The sequence below is a fragment of the Eschrichtius robustus genome, chromosome 18, assembly GCF_028021215.1.
Source record: "Eschrichtius robustus isolate mEscRob2 chromosome 18, mEscRob2.pri, whole genome shotgun sequence".
In the NCBI taxonomy this organism is placed as follows: Eukaryota; Metazoa; Chordata; class Mammalia; order Artiodactyla; family Eschrichtiidae; genus Eschrichtius; species Eschrichtius robustus.
In genome coordinates this window covers 65,822,208-65,847,420 of record NC_090841.1, presented here as the reverse complement: position 1 = coordinate 65,847,420, position 25,213 = coordinate 65,822,208, and the positions used below count along the sequence as shown (strand labels likewise).

The window sequence follows — 25,213 nt, the reverse complement described above, 5'->3', positions numbered from 1 at the left end:
TGCCCATAAAATGGATAACCTGGAAGAAATGGACAAATTCTTAGAAAAGCACAACCTTCCATGACTGAAGCAGGAAGAAATAGCAAATATAAACAGACCAATCACAAGCACTGAAATTGAGACTGTGATTAAAAACCTTCCAATAAACAAAAGCCCAGGACCAGATGGCTTCACAGGTGAATTCTAGCAAACATTTAGAGAAGAGTTAACACCTATCCTTCTCAAACTCTTGCAAAATATAGCAGAGGGAGGAACACTCCCCAACTCATTCTACGAGGCCACCGTCACCCTGATACCAAAACCAGACAAAGATGTCACAAGGAAAGAAAACTACAGGGGACTATCACTGATGAACAAAGATACAAAAATCCTCAACAAAATACTAGTAAACAGAATCCAACACCACATTAAAAGGATCATACACTATGATCAAGTGGGGTTTATCCCAGGAATGCAAGGACTCTACCATATATGCAAATCAATCAATGTGACACACCATATTAACAAATTGAAGGAGAAAAACCATATGATCATCTCAATAGATGCAGAAAAAGCTTTCAACAAAATTCAACACCCATTTATGATAAAAACCCTCCAGAAAGTAGGTATAGAGGGAACTTTCCTCAACATAATAAAGGCCATATATGACAAACCCATAGCCAACATCATTCTCAATGGTGAAAAACTGAAACCATTTCCTCTACGATCAGGAACAAGACAAGGTTGTCCACTCTCAAAACTATTATTCAACATAGTTTTGGAAGTTATAGCCACAGCAATCAGAGAAGAAAAAGTAATGAAAGAAATCCAAATCAGAAAAGAAGTAAAACTGTCACAGTTTGCAGATGACATGATACTATATATAGAGAATCCTAAAGATGCTACCAGAAAACTACTAGAGCTAATCAATGAATTTGGTAAAGTAGCAGGATACAAAATTAATGCATAGAAATCTCTTGCATTCCTATACACTAACGAGGAAAACTCTGAAAGAGAAATTAAGGAAACACTCCCATTTACCATTGCAACATAAAGAATAAAATACCTAGGAATAAACCTACCTAAGGAAACAAAAGACCTGTATGCAGAAAACTATAAGACACTGATGAAAGAAATTAAAGATGATACAGATGGAGAGATATACCATGATGGAGAGATATACCATGTTCTTGGATTCGAAGAATCAATATTGTGAAAATGACTACACTACCCAAAGCGATCTACAGATTGAATGCAATCCCTATCAAACTACCGCTGGCATTTTTCACAAGACAACCTCTTCAATAGTGGTGCTGGTAAAACTGGACAGCTACATGTAAAAGAATGAAATTAGAACACTCCCTAACACCATACACAAAAATAAACTCAAAATGGATTAAACACCTAAATGTAAAGCCAGACACTATAAAACTCTTAGAGGAAAACATAGGCAGAACACACTATGACATAAATCACAGCAAGATCCTTTTTGACCCACCTCCTAGAGAAATGGAAATAAAAACAAAAATAAACAAATGGAACCTAATGAAACTTAAAAGCTTTTGCACAGCAAAGGAAACCATAAACAAGAAGAAAAAACAACCCTCAGAATGGGAGAAAATATTTGCAAGTGAAGCAACTGACAAAGGATTAATCTCCAAAATTTACAAGCAGCTCAGGCAGCTCAATATCAAAAAAGCAAACAACCCAATACAAAAATGGGCAGAAGATCTAAATAGACATTTCTGCAAAGAAGATATACAGATTGCCAACAAACACATGAAAGGATGCTCAACATCACTAATCATTAGAGAAATGTGAATCAAAACTACAATGAGGTATCACCTCACACCAATCAGAAGGGCCATCATCAAAAGGTCTACAAACAATAAATGCCAGAGAGGGTGTGGAGAAAAGGGAACCCTCTTGCGCTGTTAGTGGGAATGTAAATTGATACGGCCACTATGGAGAACATTATGGAGGTTCCTCAAGAAACTAAAAATAGAACTACCATACGACCCAGCAATCCCACTACTGGGCATATACCCTGAGAAAACCATAATTCAAAAAGAGTCATGTACCACAATGTTCACTGCAGCTCTATTTACAATAGCCAGGACATGGAAGCAACCTAAGTGTCCATCGACAGGTGAATGGATAAAGCATATGTGGCACATATATACTATGGAATATTACTCAGCCATAAAAGGAAACAAAATTGAGTTACTTGTAGTGAGGTGGATGGACCTAGAGACTGTCATACAGAGTGAAGTAAGTCAGAAAGAGAAAAATAAATACCATATGCTAACACATATATATGGAATCTAAAAAAAAAAAAAAAAAAGGTTCTGAAGAACCTAGGGGCAGGACAGGAATAAAGACACAGACGTAGAGAATGGACTTGAGGACATGGGGAGGGGGAAGGGTAAGCTGGGACGAAGTGAGAGTGTGGCATGGACTTATATACATTACCAAATGTAAAACAGATAGCTAGTGGGAAGCAGCCGCATAGCACAGGGAGATCAGCTCAGTGCTTTGTGACCACCTAGAGGGGTGGGATAGGGAGGGTGGGAGGGAGACGCAAGAGGGAGGAGATACAGAGATATATGTATATGTATAGCTGATTCACTTTGTTATAAAGCAGAAACTAACACACCATTTTAAAGCAATTATACTCTAGTAAAGATGTTAAAGTATATATGTATGTGTGTGTGTGTATATATATATACATATATATATATATATATAACAACCTACATGTATCTGTCCTTGATTCAAAATTGGATCCACAAAACTAGTCACCCATCCATCAACAAATATATATTGATCATGTAGAGTAAACAAGTCACTGAAGGTATACTAAGCCATGAGCAAGTTCCTTATCTTAATAGTCTATAATAGAGGTGCTAAGGCACGTACACAAATAACCATAATATAACCTACAAGTATCATAGCAGAGATCTGAATAAAGCATTCTGATAGTTTGGAAAAGGAAGAGATTAGTTCCAGTACAATACAATAATCTACTGTTGGCACAGAAACCATCGGGAGCCATTGCAAATATTTGGGACATGGCCTGTAGAATCATAAGATGCCTAGTTCCGTACGACAGTCAGCCAGCATATGTGAAACACTTTGGTCAGTGAAGTGATAACTGGTTTTCCTTTATCATCTCAATTTCCACATGCTTTAGGTTCTCTGCCAAAGCCACCTATTTTTTTTTTTTTCCTGTGTAAGATTTTTAAAAATTTAATGTTTCTACAGAATGGTATGATTACGTCTACAATTTTCACTGAATTACTGGTTTCATCAAAATAGCAGAATGTGCAGTTTGTTGATAGAAATAAGCCTTTGCAGGTCACTCTTAGATATAGGGAAGAGGTACAGATCACTCTTTAAAGGAGCTGCTTGATGCGACCGTGACAAACGCCTAAGAGAAGCAGAAAAGTAGACTGCGGTTATCAAATGACAAATCTTTCCCCATGGGTCTGGGAAGAAAGGACACCTTTGACTTATCACTGGCTGCTCCTGAAAATTCAAGACGAGACAGGTGCTCAGCAGAAAGTGAAAGCTTTATTCTGTTTCACAAAGTTATCTTTATTATAAAGTACCACGAATACCCAAGACAGAGTAATCTTAGTGATAGCTAGTACACGTTATAAGTGAGGGGGGAAAGCCTATATTGAAATTCTGTAAAAAGGGCTATTTGTTCCCTTAATTATAACTGTAGCTCCATATAAATCTCTTGTTTCCTTTCCAAACCTGGTGAATAATACGGTTATTAGATTTACATTACTGAGCTATCAGTACACTATCAATGTGTTTCCAACCACAAAAATTGCTTCGATTACCCTGTGCCAAGTGGAAAGACACAAAACAATTCTTTAGCAAAAAGCCAGAGGTTATACTTTTAAATTGTGTGGGGAAAAAAAAGAATACAAGCCTCCATGCCTCGTTATAGATAGCAGTGATTGACAGGCTGTATTAAAGTGAGGAGCCTTGAGAAAACTGTGTTATAAATTAAGAGCAACAAGTGAATAATTTGTGTATAAATGTTTCATAAGTCATCCAAATCAATGCTAACCCATTTCTCCTTATTAGGATCTAGAGATATCCAACCAAAGTTTTAAAAATTAAAAAGTGATAAGCAGTGCACAAGAAAATGAACATCATAATTTATTTGATGTCGTTTTAATGAATTCAATTTACTTTTTTCTTTTTGCCAGTGTTGAGTTCAACTGTAGATGATGTCTTGGCTATTATTGTAAATATATCTTTTGTGCTCAAAATTACTTACAAAATACTAATCAGGCTTATTTCCTGCTCAGTTCTGTTAGCTTAGCCCTTGAAAGCATAGTTCCTAAGATTTAGAGACGGTTTTTGAATAGTCAAGCCCTTCCTATGGCACTGGGAAATTAAATTTGATTCCTCTCCTGCTATTGCAGAATGCTTATTCCATCAGCAGTAATTTAATTAGGGGCTATGTGTTCTGAAAATATAAGTATTTCTTTCATGAAAAAATTAATGTTGTGTATTTTTATGTTCCTGTCACCTTCAAGAAGAAACTTATGACCAAAAGCAACTGATAGAAGAATGTCTTATACTTCAGATGAGGCCCCAGAGAGATTTCTGGATAGTTGGGTACTCTAACTAATTATCAGCCTACACATTCTGGCCACACGATCAGGTAATTACAAAGTGTTTTCGAAGTCTAATCTGACTTCTATACATTGCAGGAATTAATATTGCTTTTAATCTCCCGGTCCGAAAGTGACCTTTTGCCTCGAAACAGTACCAAGAGGGAATCTCTTACACCTAAGGGATAAGCCACTAGGCATACTACCAGAGAGAAGCAAGGATGATCATTGTGCTATGCATACCTAAGAAAGCACATTTAGTAGTCTTAGAAAATCATCTACTTAAATTTGAAAAAAATAAATGACTGCTGTATCCTAGATCCTCTTGATTTTGATGATCGCCTCATGATACAGAAAACAGGCTGCATAAAATGGAGCTGACCAGTTGCTGCCTTCCACTTTGTAAGTGACTGGAAGTTGACTGAGCAAAGTGCCCTCAACTTGGAAACAGCTGTCAAAAATCTTATACTACTTTGTCGACTTCCCTAGTCAGGGTCACCTGTTCAGCAGAAGTTAAAATAACTGAAATGAAGGAATACAAAAACAAAAAGGACTTTGTAGGATTGACTCATAAGATATCTGTTCAGCCATTCTTGGTTTTGTTTTGGTGTCAGTTACTTTTCAGAGGTCGTGTGAATTGTGTTGCACTGCTGACCATGAGCCACAGCTCACAGCCAGAATGTCCGGGTGACCATCTTGATAGCTAGATCTAACTATGTTCATTAACGGGCCAATTACATTCTTAATTTTATATAGATAGTCTTGCTATCTTTGAAATCAACTGGGGTGTTTTCTTAGTTCTACATACTGAGAAACCTAAATGGATTATTAAGCCTAAAAGTTATGTCTGGCTTTATGATCCCATCTTTCATGAATTCAATGAGATTGTATCATTTTAGAAACTAAAGGTTCAGAAATCATATCATGAGGTCACCAATTTCTCATAGAGGCTCTTTCATGACAGTGAAAGGTATATTAGAAAGATCACTGAAATGTTGCTGTAATTTCCCCCCAATTATCTCTTTACTCCTAAGGTCAATGCAGCTATCTTCACTGATAAGAAATATCAGTATCACTGAGGTGTTCAAATGCAGATACCATATAGCACATAAGATAGAATCATCTCAAATTTGAAGTCATGAATAATTCCAGTGGGTGTAATCTCTTGTGTTCAGCGACTTTCCTTCTTCAATTCACTAGTCTCTTATTAACTCAGAACAACTTGATTCGTAAGTGTTAAGAATATTTTCTGAGATACATACTTAAATCCCAAACCTACTCACCAACTGTTATGTTGATCATTGCTGACTGTATTTATTCAAGCCAAATTACATTTATTATTATGTTTATTATTGACTTTAGGTTCTCATCTCATTGTCATGTTATAAAATAAAAATGTAATTATATTTAATGAGTTAAATGAGTGTATTTAAAGGCAAATAAATTTCAGATTATATATGGTATCCTGTGTGCTCATCCTGTTTCAAAATATGATTGCAAAATTTTAGAACATGTTATTTGTGGTGTCTGCTCTCTACACATATAATCCAGTGTTGAAAGATATATATTTATTTACATTTGGACTCTTCCACTTTAGAAACATAAATTCTTAATATTTTTGAATTAAAGAGAGAAGAGAACCATATAACATGCCAATGTGCACAAGATATAATAGGTAATTAGAATGTGAGCCAATAGTTCAAAAAATTTTAACATAGTAAGTCCTGTTAAAAACATGTATTTCACGTACATCAAAACAAAATATAATTTATAATTAATCATATAATTTCTGCTTTCTCAGGTTACATAATGGACTGAGTAGAACTGAAATCCTCAAAGTGAAATTTGAGGATCAAATTTCCAATATTCTAAATTTTATCAGTGAAATTGTATTGAGATAAAATTTTAAACAGAACAAAAAATCAAGGATGAGAAATGCCCAAAATTGCAATAGAGTTGTCCCTGAGGTATAGTTGGAGGACTGGTTCTAGGATACCCGCTGATACAAAAATCTGTGGATGCAAAGTCCCTCATACAAAATAGTGTAGTATTTGCATATAACCTCTGATATATTATACTTTAAATCAAATCTAGATTACCCATAATACCTAATACAATGTAAATGCTATGTAAATAGTTGCTAGTGGGCAGCAAATTCAAGTTTTGCTTTTTAGAACATTCTGGAATTTTTTTCCTGAATATTTTCAATCCATGATTGGTTGATCCAAAGACGTGCAACCCGATGATACGGAAGGCTGACTGTATATGAATATCAAACTAATCTACAAAAGTCATCACATGCCTGTACATCAATATTGAAAGAAGCTAGAAATCACACAGAAATCATGCAACGAATGAACGGTTGGTTTCAATTTTTATGGGTGGTCTGCTTCTCTGCGGTTCTGCTAGCCATCATTCAGAACAGTAGGGAAAGGATCAGAAACTATACAATGCTTCAATGTAGCCAAACTTTTCAAAGTCAGATACTTTGATACTTTCCAAATGGCTTTTATCCTGCAAGATTTAGGGTGTGGGAAACAGCCAGTATTCCCACTGGGGATGGCGACTCATCAGATTCTCCCTAGCAACAACCAAACTTAGGCAATCCTATCACACCACCACAGCTTTTCTAAGCTCTTTATAATTTTCCAGTATTAAAGCTAGATTTTTTTTTTTTTTTTTGCCTTTTCCACAACAGGATCATTGCCATTCTAGCAGATTTTCCAATTATTCTAACAGCATTCTTTGAAGATCAAAACAAGACCACGTTCTGAAAGCCAGAGAAACTGTTAGAAAGAAATGTGTTGATGCTGATAGTTGTGAACGCTTTTGCCCATTTAAAACCCCCAAATTTTGGCCAAGCCATGATTTTCATTTCAGTTAAAATCAATACTTTATTCATTCTGTGAGAATGCCCTGATGGTTATTTCAATAACATTCCAATTAAAGTAACTGTGCAGAAGGCTTCTACATGTTTCCATAAATTAAAAAAAAGTAAACAATTTTTTGTCTATATTTTCTCATGACTAAAATCCAACTGAACTATGAATATATCTGTTGGCTGAATCACTGACAAAAATCTCATCTCTCTAATATACAAAAGTGGGTCATAATTTTTTCATGTCCCTGAAAGAAAACGACGGTGATTTACATTTGCTATTATTTTACTTAAAAAAAAGTCTTATAGTATTACAATACTACTACAATTCCAGTGCCAACATAAGTGCTATTAGAGATATTAACCTGGACTGTTGACAATTTGTTATATTTTATCAATGAGCAAGCTTCGACGTCTAAGTTACGTCTTAGCTGGCTAGGCATACTTACATTAGAAATATTAGTACTGAAAAGCACACTTTCTTCATTATAAAGAGCTGACCAATAATGAAAATAGAGAATACAGAGACACAGTTGAGATCGATGTTCTTGTTCAAAGTCATACTGTTAAGAAAAATAACTTTTTTCCTTAATCACTTTTCTTAACCATTTTGACTCTTCTAAGTATTTTTATCCTTCTTCCAATTTTGCCCCAACTATGGTTTTGCCAAATATTTATTGAATGTCAAATGGTTGTAGCTCAGATCTATGGTTTTGTAAATAACACAACTTGGTTCTCTATGAATAATTAAATACATGAATTCTTTACATGTTCACCCATTTATTCATTCAACAGATATTTATTAAGCACAGTGTAACTAATAAAAACAACACATGTTTTCATGATTGTACACACTATACACACGAAATATATATAAATAGTTATAAAGCATGGACTGAACTTGAATCGTTAAACGTAAGATCTGTAACAAAATGCGTGAAAGTTCTTTGCCAACCTGAGGCTTTTGCCTGTGCCTATGTACTTGGCACATGGCAGCTGCTCAGTAAATGTTTGTCTTGTAAGAAGAGGTGCAGCTAAATTACTCAGGTAGTGAAAAGCATCCTTCCCAGTTAGGATCATTAGAAAAAAAATTTGAAATGGAAATATCTCAAAAAAACTTTGACACATGGAAATAGTTCTAAGGTGAGCTATTTCCTCATCTTTTTCCCACTGAATTTTGTTTTTGATCTCTATCACAGTGGTTGTTTTACTGTATTTAACTTACTTCTTTTTATGCCCATCTCCTATTCCAGAATATGTAGAATATGTGTTCTCAATTGTTGCTTGTGTGTCATTAAGTCTTTGTATCCTTAGCATATACGTATTTCTTCAAAATATACATGATAATTGTTCCAGTCATGTTTTAAGTAAATTATCTTGGATCTTTATCTTTAAAAGCTCTTGTTCTTCAAATAAAAGTATCATAATGTTGATTTTATAGCTTTACGAAAGATTTCACATGCAAGCAAGTATATTCCTTGAAGATTTTTAGAGACTTTTTTATGCCAGAAAGAAAACTATAATCTTACATGACATTTTAAAATAATCGCCATAGTAACATGCTCTCAAAATTTTCACCCTGCAGGAAGTTACTGCAATTTCATTTACTAATGTAGTTGAATTTTGGAAGACAGTTTATTTAAAATGTCCATAAACATACACTTCTACATTTATGCAACTTCAGTGTTCAATGCTAATTCAAGACGAACAGTACCTGACATAAGGTTATCTAAAGCTACCCATTCATGAAGACTTCATTATGCATGTCTGGGTTAAAAGGTAGATGTTAAACTTTATATAAGAGCTTATGGATGTGTTGAGTTTGGGGGGAAAATTCTGGACTATTTTACTACCCACTACGCCTTATCATTCATCCATATATTCTATGATATCAATTGGCCCATTGTTTGGGGCTTCAAAGAATTTAGAAGTAAGGAAAGGTAAGTGGGCTACTGAGAGCCTACTTTGTTCAGGCTAAATGCTAGACGCTGGGCACTGAGAGACTGAAAAGTCCTTGAAGTGCTTATAGCCTAATGAGGATAACAGATAGATAAACAGACAATTACACTACAGCCCATTAACCATGTTGGCAGAGTGTAAATGGATAGAGTCATTCTGCAGGGCTATTTGGTGATGTAAAAGCTGTAAAAACTTGCCTACCCTTTGATCCAACAAGTCTCCTTCTAGACATCTTGTCATTTATCTCTGGGTGCTTGGTTTCCTTGCTCTGTTTTTCCTATAGTTTCACTACAATCATGCATTACTCTGCTATTATGCCAAAAGCTGTCACTTTTGGAAACTGATAAGTGCAGGTTGAACAGAGAGGACCAGAGAGATAGGAGATGAGGCTGCAGTAAGACTGGGAACCTTAGACAATTCTCTGGGGAATTTGGATTTTATTTAAGGAAGTAGGAGGGGAAAGAAAGTATGGGCGATTCAAAGCACTGGAAAGACAGTCCTCCATTAAGAGACAAGATGTAGATCCAGGGGACATTTCACAAGAGTTTGCACACCCTGAGGTACATGCTTAGAAATGAAGTGCCACTCCCTGCGGGCCCATCTGAGCCCTCCTCATGCATGGGGTTTATGGCATTTCACTCTAGGTGGTCAGAGAGGACTGACTTAACATGCCAGTTGAGCCGAACATTAAGCTGCATTTGACAGACAGAGCTTTTCAGCCTACCATCTTAAGTCTGCCTTAGAAATTTGACCTTAGGTTATCTTAACACCATTTAAATTTTGCTCATTAGCTTCCAATGTAATTTAGATGTTTGTTATCAACATGCCTTGTACAGCATGTGCTGAGAAGCAAGACAAAGACACTATTCTTTAAATTCTGCTAATCTTTAGGCCATAAAATCCTTTGTCCATCATTAACCGTGAACACCCATTTTTTCCAAAGAAATAAGTATGTTCACTTTGTTGTACAGCAGAAACCAACACAATGTAAAGCAATTATACTTCAATAAAGATATATATATATAAAAGAAATAAGTACGTTTACATTGCTTTCTAGGGTCTCGGCAATAACAGCGCAGAGAAACAAAAACCCAAAGGGAAATAGAGACTATGAGAGCAGGCCGTGCTCACCAGCACACTGCACACCGGCTCCACTCACACCCCATTTGGACCTTCCCAGTAGGGAAAAGGAACGGGCATTACCACTGGGATTAAATTCAAGGACTGTTCCAGGGCTCTCAAGGTAAGCAAGAGCATTGAATGATAAACAGCACTGAATGATGGTGGGTTTGCTATGCTTAGCATTAACAAATTTATAACTTGTGGTTAGATACCTTTGGATTTTGATACTGTTGACCTCTTCCTTCTTGAAATTCCTTCCTCCTCTGCTTGAAAGATACATGTATTTCTGGTCTTTCTTGCTTCTTTTTGGACTACTCTTCTGGTTCTGACTTTTAAGAAACTCTTATTTCTTCTCCACCCTGGACCCGCTTTCATGTTTCTTCTCTCTCTTCTTTGACCACTGCTCCTGCTTTTCCTAACTCTTCCTCTTCTAAATGCATTTTCTTCCCAGATGGCGTCCCTGCCCCTCTTCTCTTCTAACTCTCCTCTCATTCTCCCTGTAAACTCATTCATTCCGCAGCTCCCACAATCACCACCTGTGTTTTAGATGAATATCAAATTACTCTTTCCAGCATCAACACTCTCCCAAAGATAAACTCTCACATTTCCATAGACTCTCACATTTCCATCTGCCTCCTGGATAACTTGAAAACTTACTGCTGCTCAAACCAAATTTACCATGTTCCATCTGACATCAGCTCCACCTTCTGACTCTTCTGTTTATTAATGCACCACAGCTCCTCAAGTCACCCGGACTCCTGTATCAGTATCACCACCTCCATGCCATTCTGTCTCTACCAGTGCAATCAACTACCAGGATTCTAACACAGAAGACAAAGTAACAGAAGGGGTATTGTCTCCACCCACTATCACAAACCCGACATTTACAACTCTTCTATGAAACAGAATGAGAACGCTCAGTGATAACATAAAATAGGTCTTTATCTTTGTGCTACTTATTGCCACTAACCATTAAAGACAAATTTAATTAAGGACACATTTGTTGGGAATAGGAACTAAAAAACTGGATTCCTTAACACAGATTTCAGGGATTTATGTCTAGCATATACTAACTTGTGAAGTTAACAAAAATAATATAATATCTTAGGTAAACTTCATAGCTTCTTAGAAATAGTAATTTGAAAGCTGGATACACCTGAAAATTATGTAAGATTATTCCTCGTTGTGTGTATGTGAGTTAGATTTTCTTATTTGAAAAGTTTATTACAAAATGTCTGAGTTTTTGAAAAAAGGTAATTTAAAAAATATTTTTACAATGGATTTATAAAGGAAGCCCCAAAAATAACTGGATCAGAATTTATATTCTAGGTTATGTGCCTCTTCCTTTGTGTTTCAGCTTCTGAAATTTCACTCATTATAGAGTTCACCACTTCATATATAATGGTTAGGTGTAAAGTAGGCACTAGCCATACCATGTGTACCAGTATAATAAATTGTTTTTCTTGTTTGTTATTAAATCTATCAATTAATAATTTTACCTTAAATTTAAGTGCTAATAATATATTCCATCCATAGCTGTTTGACTTAGTTTATGTGATATATTTCTAATGCCTATAGAAACAAAATTATGCAGTGTTTGTTATATTTCCTATAGGAAGACATACACATTCCTGCATTTTGTCATGTTGAGGATAGGATGATGTCACCTTCACCATAAGTACAAGATTTATAGCAATGTCCAAATCTACCAACAACTTAGACAGCCTTGGAAATGAGCTCTAATGGACAGGAACAAATCTTTAGAGTTCAGACATGTGTGACCTGAGTGCTTGGGGGCTCATGTACTTGGGAAACACACCCAGAGAATATGAACCTCTAACAAGGTGGGGCAATAGGAAATGAGCTCTTTACCTTTGCATTCAGTATGAGAGTAAAGAGTTTGCTGATTTTGACTAAACAAGTCTCCTAAAAATAAAAAAAAAAAAGAGAGAAAAGAAAAAAAAAAAAACAACCCACATTTCCTTCCAAGCTAATTCTAGAAGAAAGGATTCCTTTTCTTTTAAGGCAGGAATGGGAAATGCATTAGTTGGATTGAAATGAGAGAACTATTTTGCAATTACCTTTGAACAACTATCAGATTCTAACAGCAATGTAAGAATGTTAATAAGAAATCTTTAGATAGGAAAGAGGTCAAGATAAATAAGAATTAACCCATTCTGAACCTCTCATTTTTAGGCAACAAAAAGCACTTATTGAATGTCCTCTAAAAGCCAGATCATATGTCTTTCACCTGGAGAGATCATGGATTAGTGTCCTTTACCTGGAATGGCATAGCACGGTGATGGATGTACTTGTAGAAAAGAAGCTAACTTCAAATGCTATCTTCTTTAGCTTTATTATTTACTATAAGCCAACTAGTATTACTTGCTTAAGAGTTGCTTGTGATAAAAGGGAGCCTTTTCCCCAGGTCCCGATATCAAGTTTGCAGTCCTTTCTCTGCAAAAACATGGCTCTCCTAAAAATTAACAATATAATTAATCCTTTACTCCTCAGTTTTAAACAATGCACAAAACGAGTGCAAATAAGTACTTTTTAAAGAAAAACTTACAACTGTCATATCTATTCCTGCATCAACTCTTACTAATTCCAGCTGCAGGAAGCTGTTGTGTGATTGCTGGGGTCCCTGCAAGCAGTACTTCCACGCTGACGCTTATCACTGGCTGGGCTCCGCTACCGGCCAGCTCTTGCCTGTGGCACTTCAGTCCTGCAACTGACTTTGTTATTAAATTCATTTTAATTAAATGCCTGAGCCTTGCTGGAAAGATGCTATTAATTTTGACACCAGCCTTCCTCTGGAGGCCCATTCAGTTCTTCCACTGAGTCCCTCTCTGGGACAGGAACTGGTTCTCTGGTTCCTGAAGCTCATCTCTTTCTCCACAGTTGTGACTTTGGTGGGTTCCCCAAATGGCCCGGTTACTAGCAGGAGGCAGGCGATTAGCTTAAATATCACTCCCATGCCACATGAATCATTGATTGGGCACCTGCCAGGTGTCACAGGCCACGCTAACTGCTGTCCCTACATTATCTCATTCATGCCACACATATTTACTAAAAGACCACGTGTGCCAGGCACTTCGCAGAACAAAAACACAGCATCCCGCACGACACACCCACGCTCTTTCCTCAGTGCGTGGGCTAAATGGTCATTAAAAGAGGCAGGCTGGTGGAGTCTACTGATTGTAATTTTACACATTTCTTAGTTATTTGAATTGATCCCACGGTGTACTGCATTTATAACTGAGACAACAATGTTCTTTTCAAAAGATTAAGAAGATTGTGGTGGTTATCATGATCAAATCTAATCTCAACAGTCCAGTGAAAACTTCTGCTGATATTCATATAAGAATCATCATCTAAAAGAATCTTTACCTTGGGGACAAACAGAAGTGGAGTTGGATGTGAAAAAGAGAAAAAGGAGACAGGAGATGGCAGATCGGGATAGTTTTGCAGAGTAATCTTGGGACACAAACTAGAAATTAGGGTCCAGCATGCAAAGTATATCTGTATACATACTTGAAGGGAGCTCATCAAATTTGAAATCTCTGCTTTATTCTGATGTGTTCTGGAATACTTAGCATGGTAAAAAACCAAAGCTACTAACAAAGTCAATTTATCAATTAACTCATTTATTCTTTCTTATTCTTTTGAGAGCTTACTAAAGATTAGTCTTTAATTAAATGATAGACATACAGTGGTAATAATTCAGACCAAAATCTCTGCCCTCCTGAACTTGTGTGGGAGAGGAAAATAACACTAAAATAAGCACAAAATTAAATATGATGATTTTAGATAATGACAAGTCCTAAGGGAGAAATAAAACTGTAGAATGTGATGGGATTTGAGTAGGATGAGGGCATGTCAGAGGGTGTCTCTGAGTTGAGACGATCTGGAAGTGCCAGATACAGGGGGATCTGGAGGAGAGGGCGGGGGAATCATTCCAGGTGGGGAGGATAGTAAGTGTAAAAGCCCGTGTCAGGAACAGTTTGTGGGTTCAGGGCACCTGGAGGACGTTAGTCTGACTGGAGAGAGAGAATCACTGATGGTGAAAGTGGAGAGTTACACGGGGCTCAGTCAGGCAGGGATGGTTCTCCCTGGTAGGAAGCTTAGATGTCCTTCTATCCGCAATGAGAGATCACGGGATGGAATAACATGATGTGATGCAAACTTTACAATCTGTCTGCTGAACAATGCACCGCCAAGAGCAAGAAAGGATGTCGGGAGGCCGTTTAGGAGGCTGTGCAGAATCCAGGCATCCAAGATATGATTAGTGGCTTAGGAAGAGGGAGGCAGTGGAGACGGAGTGAGGTAGTCACATTGAGGATAGATTCTAAAGGTAGAACACTCGGGAATTACTAGTGGATTGAGTGTGGACAGTGAGAGAAGTAGAGGAATCGAGGATTCTCCTGAGTTTCTCTCTTGCGAACACTTCGTAGATGCTGGTGCCTTACTCTAATTAGGGATGGCTGGCGAGGAACTGGTTTGCAGAAGGAGAGAAATCTGAGCAAGTTCGAGAACGCTGCTGATACATGAAGATTCTCCTTTGCATATGCTTGTATTCATTACATTAGTAAAATGGTGACAAAGATTCTTCCATCTCAAGTACCAGATCATTTTACATCAAGGCCTTTCAATCTCGGCCCCATTGATAGCTTGTAATGCGGGGCTGTTCAGTGCACTGTATGATGTTTAGTAGCATTCCTGGCCTCGACCCACATGACGCCAATCACATCCTTCAAATTGTGACATCCAAAAAAGTCTCCAGACATTGCCAAGTGTCCCCTGAGGGGCAAAACTGCCACAGTTGAGAATATATATAGTCTCTCTATATGGAACCAAAGCAGAATATCAGAGTCAAGAGAGGCCGCTTCTCCAGGCTAGGAAAACTTATTTCCCTGAATATAATAGAAATTGGCTCTTAGTAACTCCCCACCCCCCCAAAATTATGGCAGTGTTAACAGAATTACAATGTTGTAGTTAACTGTAACTGTCAATATTTTAGAAATTAAAATAAGAAAGAAGTTGACAGTGTTAGGCTTTCTTATAGAAAATTCTGTGGCAAATAGCAATGAATAGTTTAGTGATTGTTTTACACAAGTGGGCATCAGTATGACTTTCCTCAATGATAAAAAAAAAAAAAAAGAAAAAGAAATTAACACAAAGTGTTCCTCCCTCCTCTAAAAAATGGTAAAGAACAGTGTAACTGTTTAGTGAATAGTTGAATTTTCTTCTAAACTGTTTTTTAGTGTCTCACATGAAGGTACAATTTGGCAACTTTTGTTGAATGCATGCCAGCCATTAAGGGTTTCCAGAAGCACTGGAGATTTTTAGCACATGGTTGTTTTCTAGTTTGGAAAAAAAAATCCCATTCTAAAATTTGGTTGCAACATTTTTCTATATTCAAAATATACTGAAATTAAAAATTTTTTCTTTAATATTTAATTTTTAAAATTATTATTTAAAATCTAAGATATTTTGGAACAAATAAAATGGCTAAAACCATTTGTGGTAGGCAGAGAAATGGATCCTCTTTTTCCTGGATGTCTGCATCCTAATCCCTGAAATCTTTTAATACGTTATTTTACACAGCAAAACAGGTTTTGAAAATGTGAAACAATTAAGTATCTTGAGATGGGGAGATTATTCTGGATTATCTGAGTGGGTCCAGTGTCATCACAAGGATCCTTAAATGATGCAAGTGGGAGACAGAAATTCAGTCAGGGATTTGAAGATGTGATTCTGCTGACTTTGAAGATGGGGGAAGGCATCGCCAGCTAAGGAATGCTGGTGTCCTCCAGAAGCTGGACAAGGCCAGGAAATGGACTGTCCCCTAGAGCCTCCAGAAGGAGTGCAGCACTGAACACATCTTGATTTTAATTGAGTAAGGACCATTTTGGACTTCTGACCTCCAGAACTGTAAGAGAATAGATGTGTTGCTTTAAGCCAAAACGTTTGTGGTAATTTGTTACAGCAGATAGAAAACTGATACATCGCTTTATAAGACTATATGGTATAGAATAAACTGTTCTCTACTGTAAAGTTTCTATTTTTAACCACAAAAACATATCTTTTGATTAACTGTTGTATCAGAGTTTCAAATATACTAAAAAGTTGAGAAAAATCCATTTGAGTATTTCTCCTCGAGTGTTTTTCACTGGAAAGTTTTAACTTCCAAATGTATTTTGTTCTCACATACCTTCAAAACATCTTCAGGAAACATCAGGATACTATTGAAATTTCCTCAATGACAAATAATCTCATTTGATATTTCAAAAAAGGCTTTTATGTAAATAATGTCAGAGATTTAAAAAATAGCATTGAGCACTTATATTTGATTCAAAGATCATAAATTTGAATACATGGATCATATAAATTAGCAATCAGTCTGAAAACCTGTTTTATTTATTTCTTTCCTTGGTTCTTATCTGAAAAATAGGAACTACATTAATCAAAAAATAAATGCAGTGAAAATGAAATGCAAAAATCATCTTCATTAATACACTTAGGGTAAAATTTCAAGTACACAAGTGAAAAAGAAATTTAACATTTGAATCTCCATCACCATATTTTGTTCTCCTGCTTTTCCTCACTCCAAAAGATCCTCATTTAGAAACACAGGGAATACCTCAGTTCCTTGTACCAGTAACACTGGCTTAAAATAATAATAAGTAAAACCAGTGGTTTCTACAAGACAGAAATGTTTTAACACCTGACTTCCAATCTGTTTTGATATACAAAAACCTTTGGAAAAGGGACAAAATGTGTCTGACATCAAAATTCACTCTATAATGAAGTGTTATTGTGAACTTCTGGTGTGATGTTTAGTCTGGTGTTACACAAAGACGGAGGATAAAGTTGATTAGCACGGATCAAACGGGTTATTTTAAGAACAACTGATTATCATCCTCTGTGAAGTCATTATAGTTTAATAAACTGAACTCTGATATTTTGATCTGTGTTTATTACCTTAAAGGGCGAAGGGGAGTATGATTAACATGCATGGTTTAGAGCTCGGGGCTTTACAAACAGTATCTTATTTAATCCTCACCACACTCCCTTGAGATAGTGTTAGTAACCCCACTCTATAATTGAAAAATCTAGAGTTCTGGGTATTTAAGTAACTTGCCAAAGGTCAGACAACTTAGTAAGTGACAAAGTCAGAATTCGGAAAGAATGCAGTTGTAGAGTCTGATGCTAAAGTGTACGTCGTCCAGTACACCTTGAGCCTCCCACTCTCTCCTGTTTCCTCCTCACTTTAGACACATTAGGTACAGATGCCAAAATGATTAGTGACGTCATACAAAACCTAGTCCCAGAGGAGTGACAAAGAATTTTAACGGTTTTGCTTTTGCTTAGAAAGAAATGGATAACAGAATTAAGATTAAGAAATGTCAAAGTAATTTAATAGAAGTCAGTATATAGACTCCATAAAAAATACCTGTGATAGTCTTTTATATCTTCCCATATATTACAGTGTTGATACTTAATTAACATGAAATTAATATATGTGTAGTTGATATATATATTTTATCATATATATATATATACACACACACACACATATGCATACACACACACAGTTTTGATTGCACAACTCTAGGAATTTTAAAATGTAGCTGCACAATCTTTGACATGATGCCCATAAAAATGTGGAGACCAATTCCTTTCCCTTGAATTGGGCTGACTACTATGACTTGGTTACGATGAATAAAAAGTGTCGGGCTTCCTTGGTGGCGCAGTGGTTGAGAGTCTGCCTGCCAATGCAGGGGACACGGGTTCGAGCCCTGGTCTGGGAAGATCCCACATGCCGCGGAGCAACTGGGCCCGTGAGCCACAATTACTGAGCCTGCGCGTCTGGAGCCTGTGCCCCGCAACGGGAGGGGCCGCGATGGTGAGAGGCCCACGCACCGCGATGAAGAGTGGCCCCCGCTTGCCACAACTACAGAAAGCCCTCGCAGAGAAACGAAGACCCAACACAGCCAAAAATAAATAAATAAACAAAGTAAACAATGCCTTAAAAAAAAAAAAAAAGTGTCGTAAGTGATACTCTATACCTCCCCCTGGAACCAGGCACCATGTTGTAAGAAAACCCAGGCAACTTGGAGGTCTTACGCCAACAGATCCTATCAAATCCCAGCTGGCTGCCAGTATCAACCACCAGATGTGTGAGTGAATGAGCCTTAGATGATTCCAGAAAAATTCCCTCCAGCTGCCCCAGCTGAACTGAGTCAAGTAGAGTCCAGCTGTCCCTGTGAGCCCTGCTCAAATTGTAGATTTATGATCAAAATAGATATTATTGCTGTTTAAGTTAGTAAATGTATTAGTTTGCTAATACTTATAACTGTTTTGATCATGGGCTGCCATAACAAAGTAACAGACTGAGTGGTTAAACAACAGTAATTTATTTCCTCACAGTTTTAGAGGATAGAAGTTCAAGATCAAATTGTCAGAAGGGTTGGTTTCATTCTGAGGCCTCTCCCCTTGGCATGTAGATGCTGTCTTCTCCCTGTGCGTTCACATGGTCTTCCTTCTCTGTGTGTGTGTGTGTGTGTGTGTGTGTGTGTATGTGTGTGTGTGTGTGAGTTCTAATCTCCTTCTTATAAGCACACCAGTTACATAGGATGGGTCCCATCCATTTTTACTTAATTACCTCTTTAAAAGCCCCATCTTGAAATAATCACATTCTGAGCTACTGGGGGTTAGGGCTTCAACACATGAGGTTTGGGAGGACACAATTCAGCCTCTAAAATAAGTTTTGGGGCAGCCTGTTATGCAGAAATATAGAACTAGAATAGCAATCATACTGTTTTATAATAAAAACTAGCCAAATTTGTATTCTCCAGCATATTTATGTAGGAAGTATATTAATGTCAGTAGGGCATAAGGTAATTGCTGTTGGAAAAATAGTAGTAGTACTTAGCAGGGGCAGACGTCCTAATAAAAATAACCACAGCAAGGAGGAGGATGAGAGCCTTCATGACTGAGGCATGTCTATAAACCAAATGATTCACTAAGTTCTAGGCACACAAGATCTCATATAATCTTTACAACAACCAAAAAAAGAAAGCGTCATCCTTGGGTTATAGGCAGGACAACCGAGGCTAGGTGAGGAGGGAAGAAGAGAAAATGAAGACAGAGGTGGCCGAGAATCTTAGAAGGTCAGGATGCCTCACTTGCGAGGCAGGTATGGATTCAAATCCTGGCTCTCCCAAACATCAGCTTCTTCATCTTAAGAAACATCATGTTTCTTAAGTGACTTGCCCAAGGTCACACAGGGAAGGCTGAGCTGAGCTGAAAACTTGTACCTCCTGCCTCAGGGTACTGTGTTCCTTCCCCTGTCATTGTTCTCGTTTAAAAATATTCCTTTAAAATGAGCTGTAGAGGATCCCACACAAAATTTGTTCATTTATTTATCTCCTTTATTCCTCTACTGCACTGAAAAATTACAAAACCATATCGCCCATTGGAAAGAATGTGATTAGAGACAGTGCAACACTAGGTATATAGAAAATACTCCACAGTTAAAACACATGCTAGGGGAATTACTGATTCTCCTTTTAAAATTGCCCTCTACATGAATATATTTACATCTTGGAGCTTTCCATGGATGCATGTTAAGTGGCTGAGAAATTACAGGGACGTGAGACCAGGCATGAATTCCCAGGTGACTGTAATGCAATTTTAAGTGAATTCGTTTTTTTTTGTGGGGGGGGGGAGTGGGGTGGGGTTAAAACAATACAAATTTATTATCTTAAGATTCTGGAGGTCAGAAATATGAAATGGGTCTCACTGGGCTAAAGTCAAGGTATTGGCAGGGCTGAGTTCCTTCTGGAGGCTCTAGGGGAGAATCCATTTCCTTTCCTCAACCAGCTAAGCAAACTCTTTAAGAAGCATTGGTATTTCCGAAATGACAGTTGACAATGGCACAAAGGAAAGGAATCATTGGCTCTTTGTTCTACATCACATGATTGGCTCCTTATACTATTATGTCAGCAGGGAGTTTTGTTTTTCATCACCCTCCTTCCTAGCAGTGACTGCCTCGTGGGGTGGCAGATGGACCCTGTCAGACAGGATCTACGGCTGTCCAGGTAACTGGACAGGTTAGCTGGGCTGTAAACACGCACCACATCTGTGTGCGCTATCTCAGCTTGAGGGAAATAATTTTCTCAGAGGTCATGTCAGCACTGCGTTGTTCTGACCCTGACTCCTGTTTGGAGTTAAACTGGAGAATAAGCCGATCAACAATGCAAAGCATAGGAATGTGTGAGAGCCTTTCCCACCCAAGGCTGTGAAAAAAAAAAAAAAGAAACTTGAATGGCAGTATGAAGGATTCTGTTACTTTCCATGTATTTTGCTGCATCTGTCAGTGGCACGGATGTATTAAAAGGAGTTGAATTTTCTTAGGTCTTGTACCCTGACTAAAAATTAAGTTTTTAAATGTTGCATAAAGAGAACCTTACTCAGTTGAGCACTACGTATGGAATAAAAGCATTTCCCAACTTCCTTTCCTCCCACCTGCAACCAGTAGTATCTATGATACAGAGAAAGATTTGCATTTAGTGTTTCTGTTGTTGGCCAGGGCAGATATCACATAGATATATTCAGAAGAGGGTTCAGTCAGGTTAAAATCCTACAGCAGTATATTTGCTTTATCTTGGTTTCTGTTTGGTTTGGTATGTCTGCTTGCCACTCAAATAATATAAAGAGTAGGTAAAAGCTCTTTCAGCAACGTGTTGTTGAGACAGCTACTTCTAGGTAGTATCAGATATTTGCCTGCGGATTTATTTTTCAGTTTAGTGATAGAAAAAAGAGAGAGAGAGAGAGAGGAAAGGGGAGAGGGAGGGAGGGAGGGAGAGAGGGAGAGAGAGAGAGAGAGAGAGAGAGAGAGAGAGAGAGAGAGAGAGAGAGAGAGAGAGAGAGAGGCACCCTTACCTAGATCCTGTAACCCAAATTAACTCCTTCCTTCCTCCACAAATATCCAAAGATGTCATTGATGAGAAAAATAACATGCCACCATGCACACTGAAGTGATGCCCTAAGGCAAATTATTATTTATTTTGTAATTTTACTTATCATTTATTATAATAATTATTAACATAATTTTTATTTACTTAACAGAAAAGAGTACAGGGAGATGTACGTATGCAGGCAGAAATTTTTAAATTTCTAAATATAGGCTATTGGGACTTAAGATCTAAAGGTAAGTATTCACGTGTACAGAGAACCCAACTAACATTACTGAAAGAGGACAGGCCCAGGTTCCGCGGGGAATGAAAGCTGGTAAATCAAGTCCATGTTTGTGAGAATGATAAATGGGCACCATGGGAAGAAGCATCATGGGCTAAAAAAGAATATCGTATCTCAAACTTTAACCATTTCTGAAGTCTCACTCAAATGTGGACACATTCTTCATTTGATCCTGCACTGTAGAAAATCCACGGAAGCAGGAATTCCCGGGCAGTCCAGTGGCTAAGATTCCGTGCTTCCACTGCAGGGGGCACAGGTTCGATCCCTGATCCGGGAACTAAGATCCCGCAAGCTGCGTGGCATGGCCAAAAAAAAAAAAAAAAAAGGAAAAAAAAGAAAATCCATGGATACTTTGCCCGAGCCTCCTCCAGAGGAACTCTGGGGACTTCACTCTGATTTCCATGTGTCTAATATGGAGGGGAGAGGCATGAAAACACACCGTTTTAGCTCTAACTCCAGTTTCTCTTATATAATTCTTCATATCCATCAAGGCTTTAGAGCTTGGTCTGTCACCAAGGCTTGAATCCCATAGCAGCTCATTCTGAAGAAAAGTGTAAGACTGAAAGGACAGTTGATTATTTAAGCTTCCAGGATGTCCTTCTTACACTGATTTGAGAATGTATCATGTAAAAGCTGTGGTGCTGGGAGCTGGGAATAAAGGCATAGATAAGACACAATTGTAATCATCTGGAACAGCTCCCAGGAGAGCAGGAGAGGTACAGAGGTTACCCCACAACAATGATGGAGCCCGTCAGCACTGTAATAGATGACATGTTGATTTGCTCGTTTCAGGGCATGATGGAGAAGGTTTCAGAGAAGAGGTTACACTGATGAAACAGACAGCCTTTACTGAGAGCTTATTACAAGCGAGACATGATGCTGGGTGCTTCGTAATCACTATCTTATTTATATAATCTTCTCAATGAATTATAAGGAGGGTTTTATTATTAACCCCACTTCAGAGATAAAGAATTGAAGATAAAAGATGTTAAGTAACTTGTCCAACATCCTGTAGCTAATGAATGGCAAAGCCGAATCATCAACCCCAGGCTGCAGACTCCTCTGCTTCTAGGGTGTCATATTCTCCCTCAACGTGAGAGGAGCCTCAAAAGAGCAAACAGGATTTATCAAGCAGACAATGAAACGCTCAAGGTTTTCTACAAAGGGTTTTCTAGAACACATATAAAAATGTAACCCATAACGTTGTCGCTCAAAGGCACTTTACCATAACATAAGCCACCATGTTTTACGAATTGGCAATGTTCTGGAACATTCTGTATAAATGAAATTTCTGGAAATAGCTTCACTTAAAAAAGAAAAAACCAATAACCACTGAAGTATACGTTACAGTCATTTATTGCCTCAACCACTAGCCCCAGGCAAGCACTAATCTGCTTTCTGCTAGTCTATGTAAGCTCTGCTTTTTTCAGAACTTCAGGTAAAGGGAGGATCATACAGAAGGCAGTCCTTTGTGTCTGGATTCCTTGGCTCAGCATAATATCTTTGAGATTCATCCACAACAATCCACTTATCAATATTTTGTCTCTTTTTCCTGCCGCGTAGTATTCCTCTGCATGGCTACACTATGGCTGCTTGCCCATTCTCCTGTTGATGCACAGTTGAGTTATTTCCAGTTTCTGGATGAAAATAGCATGATTTCTAAGAAGGCGTATAGGAGATCCCTCTTGAGACTATTGCTCCCATGAACTATCCCATCACTCACCTGTTTTTCAAAGTTTGCAGAGCCCATGGCTCTTTGGTCTTGGACACAATTGTGCCTTTGATTCTGGCTCTAAGAACTCTGTGTCTCCGCTTATCAAGTGCCCTTCAGCTCTGACTCACATTTTCTGTTTCTGCATGGCTCTTAATCCAATTTTGATTCAAATTGTGGGAGCTCAGAGAATCTCATCTCTCTAAATTGACCTATAATCATATCCCAATGAAGTCACCATGAGCTGATGATACGAGGGTAGCAGTGAGCACTGCACAGACCAATTCTTTCAAATTCTCTATCAGCTCTTCCTTTGCCATAGGTTTCTGAAACTAATGAAATTCTACGTCTGAATTACTCTTCTCTCCCAAAGGCAATCAAAACATGTTGGATTAGTAAAGAAGAAAATCTCAACGCATGAGAGATGAAGAAATATCTTTGTTATCATGTTCCTGGATGAAAGAAGCCAAAAATGTGATAGTCAGCGTGGGCCTGCAAAGCTTGCTGCGTAGTCAGGATGCCACAGGGTAGCGGATTCTGGGCTACACTCTGGTCAAAGGCTCCATCTCCCAGACAAAAGGTTACAACCTCTGGCCTTAGACTAAATCCTTCCGTCACATCCACAATGGAGATATCTGGAAAGTTGCTTAAATGAAGTGCTGTCTGTCTGCAGAGCAGAAGTGATAATCTGTAGAATCCTTTGGTGTTTCATGCTCTACATCATTATTGGCATGTCAGACCTGACTGCATGAAAATGAGTTGAACCTCAGCAAAAGGATCTTGAAGTAGGTCAGACAGTTATCATGGCAATAGGTAGAAAGCTTGCTTTTTTTTTTTTTTTAATATTTATTTATTTATTTTTGGCTGTGTTGGGTCTTCGTTTCTGTGCGAGGGCTTTCTCTAGTTGTGGCAAGTGGGGGCCACTCTTCATCGCGGTGCGCGGGCCTCTCTCTATCGTGGCCTCTCCCGTTGCGGAGCACAGGCTCCAGACGCGCAGGCTCAGTAGTTGTGGCTCAGGGGCCTAGTTGCTCCACGGCATGTGGGATCGTCCCAGACCAGGTCTCAAACCCTTGTGCCCTGCATTAGCAGGCAGATTCTCAACCACTGCGCCACCAGGGAAGCCCCAGAAAGCTTGCTTTTTATTTGGCCATTCTTTTCCCAGACAGTACGTTCCACTGAACTTGAAGTGACCCATGATTATAATAGCCATTTTATCTTCCAAATGAGGAGGAGGAAGATTTGGGGAAAGTACATTTACCGTCTTTTCTAAGGGCCTCAAAGGAACTTTTACAAACCATATTCCTCTAAAACGTCTTCCCGGCTGATTTGAGTTTTGCCTGGTGTCACCTACCACAATCCAACTGTGAGGCCGTGTCCGTTCACTAACACATTTAATGCCCTAAGCCCATTTTTAGTGTATTTAAGGCAAAAAAAACCCCAAACAAACCTATTTTCAAGTGCATTTTGAAACATGTATTTTTATCATCTTCACCCAGAACTTGGGTAACTTAAGTAACTAGTTCTTACACTGCAGAAATCATCTCTGGGCATCAATAACTACCCACTTAACCCAGGATTTAGCTCCTGGGCACCTGCAGTGTGGTGCAGTGTCTTGCATTCTAAGATCAGGCCAGATGATGGAGGTGTCACATTCTAGCTCTA

General features: G+C 38.0%; 1 protein-coding gene across 1 annotated transcript in view; it reads right to left on the bottom strand.

Moving 5' to 3' along the window:
- Positions 1-25,213, bottom strand: part of GPC6 (glypican 6) — a 1,060,085-nt gene that overhangs the window by 468,277 nt on the left and 566,595 nt on the right. The gene's annotated exons all lie outside the window — the stretch shown is intronic.